Source organism: Canis lupus, chromosome 7 (assembly GCF_048164855.1).
Source record: "Canis lupus baileyi chromosome 7, mCanLup2.hap1, whole genome shotgun sequence".
Classification (NCBI taxonomy): Eukaryota; Metazoa; Chordata; class Mammalia; order Carnivora; family Canidae; genus Canis; species Canis lupus.
The window spans coordinates 67040802-67049471 of record NC_132844.1 but is presented as its reverse complement, the minus strand read 5'-3'; positions in this window follow the sequence as shown (position 1 = coordinate 67049471).

Below are 8670 nucleotides of genomic sequence, written 5' to 3'. Positions count from 1 at the left end.
TCAAATATACTACATTTTCCAATGCAGAATGCTACATGAATATTTTGATTTTTATAATTTGAGCCAGATTAGGGAAAGGGGAGCTGTGGGTTGAAGGGTTGTGAGTGCCTGGGCATTTTTGATTTTTGGTACCTTGGGCAGCTTGATAGTTGTTTTGTTTTCTTTTTTAAATCCCTGTGACTTCTTTATTTTATCACTGAAAATTTGTGCTTCTTAATCCCCTTCACCTATTTTAACAGCTTGACATTTTAACTATATGCATCAGGCAACCTTCTGATCCTAATTTGATTTCTCAAGTAAACTTTACATTGCAAAAAAGGACATGCTCTCTAGGTAATGCATCACAGCCAAATTAGCCCTGAATAGAATTATTAAATATTAAATATTAGTTTACTAATATTAAGTATTAGTAAATAGTCAAAGTTGACAGTCAAGATACAGTTACAGAGTGAGGTTCTTCTCTTTTTTTTAAGATTTTATTTATTTATTTGAGAGAGAGAGAGAGCATGAGAGGGGAGAGGCAACCGGAGAAGGAGAAGCAGGCTCCCCACTGAGAAGAGAGCCTTATGCCAGGCTCAGCTTGATCCCAGAACCCACCAGGATCACAACCTGAGCCAAAGGCAGACGCTCAACTGCTTAACCGACTGAGCCACTCAGGCACCCCCAGAATGAGGTTCCTATCTGAAAGAGCCAACTGATAGCCTCCCATAAGCCCATTGTCATCTTATACTATGTACTCATATGACATTGCTAGATAACAGAATAAAATATCTAACCATGGTCTTTTATTTTTTTAATTTTTTTTATTGGAGTTCAATTTGCCAACATATAGCATAACACCCAGTGCTCATCCCGCCAAGTGCCCCCCTCAGTGCCCATCACCCAGTCACCCCAACCCCCCGCCCACCTCCCCTTCCACTACCCCTTGTTCATTTCCCAGAGTTAGGTGTCTCTCATGTTTTGTCACCCTCACTGATATTTTCACTCATTTTCTCTCCTTTCCCTTTATTCCCTTTCACTAATTTTTATATTCCCCAAATGAATGAGACCATATAATGTTTAAAATAAACAATTGAGAATGTTAGAATTGGTTTTTCCCAAATAGGTTGTTTTATAATTTTTCCCAAACTTTTTGGGAAACTTTTTGGGAATTTTGCAGAATATTAAGAGGTATTTATTGAAAAAAAAATCATTGCTAATTATATTTTTCATCTAAAATTTATTTTTAGACATATGTAAGAAAAGCACTATGCTGTTATATATAGTTGTTTGTATAATTATATAATTGCCTTTAGGAAACGGTGTGTGTACCTGAAAACAGCAGGAAATCCCAGGTTTCATGAAAGCATTATAGTGGGTATGCACATGGAAGCAAGGCAACTACTGAGCTGATGATGTATGTTGTCTATTTAATAATCTTTGGTTTATGCTTGTCTTCTTTCAATATATATTTATGATATCTTTCACTTAATAAATTATGTCATCGGGATCCCTGGGTGGCGCAGCGGTTTAGCGCCTGCCTTTGGCCCGGGGCACGATCCTGGAGACCCGGGATCGAATCCCACGTCAGGCTCCCGGGATGGAGCCTGCTTCTCCCTCTGCCTGTGTCTCTGCTTCTCTCTCTCTCTCTGTCTATCATAAATAAATCTTTTAAAAATAAATAAATAAATAAATAAATAAATAAATAAATAAATAAATAAATTATGTCACCTACTCTGGAAGTTGTTCTGATATAAAGTTTAAAGTATATATGAACAGGGATCCCTGGGTGGCGCAGCGGTTTGGCGCCTGCCTTTGGCCCAGGGCGCGATCCTGGAGACCTGGGATCGAATCCCACGTCGGGCTCCCGGTGCATCGAGCCTGCTTCTCCCTCTGCCTGTGTCTCTGCCTCTCTCTCTCTGTGACTATCCTAAATAAATAAATAAAATATTAAAAAAATAAATAAATAAAGTATATATGAACAAAGTTCTTATCATTTCTTGCAATAACTAATTCATGTATGCATTTACATTTTACTGTCTTGTGTGCTAGACTTAATAATGGTCCCCCCAAAGATGTTCACATCCTAATTGGATGTGTGGATATTTTACCTTATGTGGCAAAATGAGAAATAGAAAACTTATACACTATGCTCATCTGAATGGATATTACTATCAGTACATTATCATCTTAAAAGCGTTCGTGTAAAATAAGTTTGGAGATGGACAAGAGTCCATTTGATAGTGTTTCTATAATAATAACTAGACAATCACTGTAACTAAGATTGTTAAACTCTAAATAACTTATTGGTGGTAGCAACTGTAAATCCAGCTACTTTTTTAAAAGTAATCTCTACATCCAACATGGGGCTTGATTGAACTCACAATTCCAAGATCAAGAGTCACATGTTCTATGGACTGAGCCAGCCTGGTGCCCCTAGCTAAAAATCTTTATAATGAGTAATATATGTTGATCAACAATGAAATATATATATTTAGCCCTACTAAATGCTAGGGCTACCCACTGGGGATATAGCAGTCATCAAGACAGAAATACTCCCTTCCCTCATGGAGGTAACAATCTAGCAGGGGAGGCAGATATATACACTTAATTAGAATCATGGTAGGTGATATGAAAATATAGGGAGTGGACTAACCTAGTCTGGGTCGTCAGACAGGACTCATCTAGGAATGATGTTTAAGCTATGATCTAAAAGATGACTTGGAATTGGCCAAGAGGGAAGAGGAGAGAGGGAAAAAGAAAGTCTCAGAGAGCTAGAGTACCACATGCAAAAGCCCAAAGGCAGTAAAGACTTCATGGGACTTGAAGAACTAAAAATAAAAACAGTGGAGCCTTTCAATTCAAGATAGCTGAGAACTTCCCCATACCACTTTTCTTAAAAATAACAAGGAGGAAAAAGAGAAAACAGATGTCATCTTTATTGAACTGGTAGTCACCCCAAACCACAATACACGAAAATGAAAAATGGATCGAGGATGGTGAAGCACTTAGCAGACTCAAGGAAGGTCAAGCTGAAGTGGTTAGAGGAGAAACCAAAGAGAAGCAAGGCAGGTCACCCTGAGGAACCCTAGAAAAGACTCACAAACTGTAAGTAGGTAAAGTGCAGGAAGGAAGCTAGAGTGAAAAATGGGAGAAGTGTAATGCAGAAAAGGGAGATTTGTTTAAAAATCTGTTTAATAAGCAGACAGATCCTCACATCCCCATTCTACCTGATATAATCAGGCTACTGCTTTTACTTTCACAGGAGACAGGAAATGTCACCTCTGGAGAAAGTAAACCAGATGAGTTCTAGATGTGGCAGCATGAGGCATAGATCAGAGAGTGAGATATCTCACTGAAAAAAGAAGAAATAAGGGGTACCTGGGTAGTGCCTGCTTCTCCCTCTGCCTATGTCTCTGCCTGTGTCTCTGCCTTTTCTCTGTCTCTCATGAATAAATAAATAAAATCTTAAAAAAAAAAAAGAGGAATTAAGTCTGAAACTGAAAATAAGACACCCAGTCCGCTTCTCCTGCTTGTAGAACTTTGCAGCCAAGTTCTACTCTCTAGCAAAAAATAAAAGGTAAAAACTTTATTCTCAGGAAAAACTGAGCCATGTCAGAAAAAAAGCCAAAGACACTGACATCTGGGGCTCCCCAAAGGAAAACTCTTCAATTGCCAAGACTCAAACACACATTTGGGGCCTCTGATCAGCTTTTAGGACTTCACTCCTAAAATATGAACAGATAAAAATCACCATATACCAGAGGGAACCCTTCAACATGAAAAAGTAAAAAACCTCCAACATGTAAGAAACAGGGAGAGAAAAGGAATCACAAGAAACAGAGACAATGCAGGGAGCATATACATACTTCAAAGAAATTAAGAGTATCATCAGAAAAATATTGTATCTGTAAAACAAGAACAGGATACTAAAAGAAGAAATAGTCTAAGAGCAAGGAAGACCAGTTGAAAATTACAAATACTAAAACTATTTAAAATTCAGTAAAAAATTATATATTGAAAGATAAATCCTCTGAAGTAGAATGAACTTGGAAACTGACACAGGTCAGAAAAAGTCATGAGGACATTCTAAAAAATAACTTGCTGATCTTTTTTTTTTTTTTAATTAGTCTTAAAAAAATAATAAATAAGTCTTAGAGGGAGATAAAATGGTAGGCAGATGGGGAGCATTGCTCTAGATTTAAAAACTCTAAAGAAATAAAACAATAAAATGCAATGTGTGAACTTTGGATCCTGGCCTTTTTTTTTTTTTTTTTTTTTTTTTTTTTTTTTTTTTTAAGATTTATTTATTCGGGATCCCTGGGTGGCGCAGCGGTTTGGCGCCTGCCTTTGGCCCAGGGCGCGATCCTGGAGACCTGGGATCGAATCCCACGTCAGGCTCCCGGTGCATGGAGCCTGCTTCTCCCTCTGCCTGTGTCTCTGCCTCTCTCTCTCTCTCTCTGTGACTATCCTAAATAAATAAATAAAATATTTTAAAAATATTAAAAAAAAAAAGATTTATTTATTCATGAGAGACACAGAGAGAGGCAGAGACACAGGCAGAGGGGGAACCAGGCTCCCTGTGGGGGAGCCTGATGTGGGACTAGATCCCAGGACCCTGGGATCATGACCTGAGCCAAAGGCAGACACTCAACCGCTAAGACACCCAGGCGTCCCTGGATCCTGGCTTTAAAAAACAAACAAACAAAAAAAGAGGGACTCCTGGATGGCTCAGCGCTTTAGCACCTGCTTTTAGCCCGGGGCATGATCCTGGAGTCCCAGGATGGAGTCCTAGGATCGAGTCCCAAGACCTAGTCCCAGGATCGAGTCCTACATCGAGCTCCCTGCAGGGAGCCTGCTTCTCCCTCTGCCTGTGTCTCTGCCTCTCTCTTTCTCTCTCTTTCTTTGTGTTTCTCATGAATAAATAAAAATCTTAAAAAAAAAAAAAAGAAAAGAAAAGAAAAACTGCTATAAAAAATATTACTGAAGAATTATTGTTACTTTTCCTCAGCAGGATAGTGCTATTACAGGCATACAGGGATAGTCCTTATTTTTAGGAGTTATATTTTAAAATGTTTGGCAATGTAATGTCCTGTTGTCTGCCACTTACTTCCAAATAGGTCGCCAAAATAGTCAAATAGATAAAGCAAATATAGGGAAATGTTGACAATTGTTTAGTCTAAATAATGGATATCCTAGTGTTGATCATGCTATTCTCTCAACTTTGAATTTTTCATAATAAATTGTTATAAAAAATAAAGGGCAGCCTGGGTGGCTCAGCGGTTTAGCGCCGCCTTCAGCCCAGGAAGTGATCCTGGAGTCCCAGGATCAAATCCCTTGTCGGGCTCCCTGCTTCCCAGCATGGAGCCTACTTCTCCCTCTGCCTGTGTCTCTGCCTCTCTCTGTGCGTCTTCCATGAATAAATAAATAAAATCTTTAAAAATGAATAAATTCAATTTAGCTAACATAGTGTATTATTAGTGTGTCAGGGGTAGGATTTAGTGATTCATCACTAAACAACACCCAGTAGTCATCCCATCAAGTGCCCTCCTTTTTTTTTTTTTTTTTTTTTTTAAGATTTTATTTATTTATCCATGAGAGACACGGAGAGATGCAGAGACAGAGGCAGAGACACAGGCAGAGGGAGAAGCAGGCTCTGTGCCGGGAGCCCGACGTGGAACTCGATCCCACGTCTCCAAGATAACGCCCTGGGCTGAAAGGCAGCGCTAAACCATTGAGTCACCTGGGATACCCCCACATCTTCTTTATGCATTCATCTGTTGATAGACATCTGGTCTCTTTCCATACTTTGGCTATTGTGGACATTGTTTCTATAAACATTGGGGTGCATGTGCCCCTTCAAATTACTATGTTTGTATCTTTTGGATAAAGTGCAATTGCTGGGTGGTAGGGTAGTTCTATTTTGAACTTTTGGGGGAACCTCCATTCTGTTTTCTAGAGCAGCTGTACCAGCTTGCATTCCCACCAACAGTGTAGGAAGGTTCCCTTTTCTCTGCATCCTCATCAACATCTGTTGTTTCCTGACTTGTTAATTTTAGCCATTCTGACTGGTGTGAGGTGGTATCTCACTGTGGTTTTGATTTGTAATTTCCCTGATGCTGAGTGATGTTGAGCATTTTTTCATGTGTCTGTTGGACACGTGTAGGTCTTCTATGGAGAAATGTCTGTTTATGTCTTCTGCCCATTTCTTGACTGGGTTTTTGTTTGTTTGTTTTTTGGGTGTTGAGCCTGATAAGTTCTTTATAAATTTTGAATACTAGGCCTTTATCTGATAAGACATTTACGAATATCCTCTCCCATTCTGTAGGCTGCCTTCTAGTTTTTTTTATTGTTTCCTTTGCTATGCAAAAGCTTTTTATCCTGATGAAGTCCCAATAGTTCATTTTTTGTATGTTTTGAATTGTGGCCTCTTTTGAGAAGAATTCAAAATAGAATGAAGCAGTAAATAAATTGGCTGAATCCAATCAAGCGAGGTAGCTAATCAGACTGAAATCAGTCCTAATCAGATTGAAAATTAGTTAACGATATAATTGAAATCCTCCTTACTTTTAGTGGAACAGTTTGGGTATATAAAGGACAAGTGAAATCAAATCTATTTTTGAGATATCCAAGAGAATTTGGAGTATAAAAGAACTAACAATCACTCATATTTATAAATATAAAAGCACAAGTACTTAAAAAAGCTTGTCAATCAATTAAGGTATGTGAAGAAATAAAATATTTAAATGTATACAATTTGAAAAGAGTTATATTTAAGTGGCAAAACTGCTAAAATTTGCTAGATTCTTTTTTGATTTTGTTTTTAGATTTTTAACTAAAGTAATAAAATGTATTAACTGAAATGTTATAATTCTCTTTTTATTCTTCTTTTAACAGCTTAGACAACTTGCCAAGAGAAATTTGGATCTCAGAAGACAGATCAGGGCTAGAAATTTAAATTTAAAATTAAAGTTAAGTGAGTCATTATCTTAGAGAAAATAAAAAATGCTGTGTAAGTGAAAAGAACACTCTTACGTTCAATAACTAAAGAAATATTTATTAAACTTCTAGTATGTGCCAGGCACTGTGTTAAGTGCTAGGTTGCAATTGTGAGCAAAATGTCTATGGTATGGGATATATAAGTGGACTGCACTGTGAGCAGTACCAGTCCTTACAGGGTGTTGTTGAAAGTGTTGTTGTGTATTTGTAGAGTGATATTAATAAACGGTTATATTCAGATTTAACCGATCAAATTATGTACCACAGACATACTCCAATCCTGCCAAGATCCTGCCCACAAAAAAATTGTCTTATAACCTGTGTACTGTATTTGTTCTGTTCCTCTGGATATTCATATAGGTTAAAAAATGCATGTATAAGGGCAGCCCTGGTGGCACAGTGGTTTAGCACCGCCTGCAGCCCAGGGCGTGATCCTGGAGACCCTGGATCAAGTCCCACTTCAGGCTCTCTGCATGGAGCCTGCTTCTCCCTCTGCCTGTGTCTCTGCCTCTCATTCTCTCTCTGTGTTTCTATGAATAAATAAATAAAATCTTTTAAAAAAATGCATGTATAATTATCTGTGTTTAGAACTTAAGTCTGTTTCACATATAAACCCAAAGATTTTTTGCATGGGTTTTATACACACTAGATTTTCTTTTTTTTTTTTTCTTTTCTTTTTTATATTCATGAGAGACACAGAGAGAGAGGCAGAGACACAGGCAGAGGGAGAAGCAGACTCCATGCAGGAAGCCTGATGTAGAACTCCATCCGGAGACCCTGGGATCACATCTTGAGCCAAAGGCAGATGGTCAACTGCTGAGCCACCCAGGCATCCCCACACTGGATTTTCTAAGAATTCATTACAGCATAAATTCAGAGAAATCAAGAGAAACATACTTTTATGTCTTTCTGAACTTTACCAAAATTTGTTTACTATATCAGAAAATCAGATTATGGGGGCACCTGGGTAGCTCAGTGGTTGAGCATCTGTCTGGCTCAGGGTGTGATCCTGGGGTCCTGGGATCTAGGGAGCCTGATTCTCCCTCAGCTGTGTCTCTGCCTCTTTCTGTGTGCCTCTCATGAGTAAATAAATAAAATCTTAAAAAAAGAAAGAAAGAAAAAGAAAAAATCAGGTTATGGACTACAATACCATTCATGCTAATTGAGTTCCTAATTTAACATACATATCAGATTGTATTTGTGGCTGTCACATTCCCAGTGATCCTATGTATAGGTTCAACCAAATAAGTGCTTAAGTCTTCTCTTATATTATGCCTGGGTAGTGCCTGTGTAGTATACTGATATATATATTATTTTATAGTAACTGCTATTGTAAATTACTTTCCTTTTATTCTTCTCTATGAGAAGGGCGTTATATAGATTTTTTTAAATTGGCAACGCCTGGGTGTCTCAGTGTTTGAGCATCTGCCTTTGGCTCTTGGCGTGATCCCAGGATCGGTGATCGAGTCTTGCATCAGGCTCCTTGAGGGAGCCTGCTTCTCCCTCTGCCAATGTCTCTGCCTCTCTCTCTGTGTCTCTCATGAATAAATAAATAAAATCTTAAAAAATATATACAAATTTATAAAATTGGATTTGTATATATTTCTTATTAACCATACATTCTAGGATAGAAGAGGAGGTGTGAAACATAGTTGCTTTACAAAGGGACTTTCAAAGTGTTCTAAGGCCCTT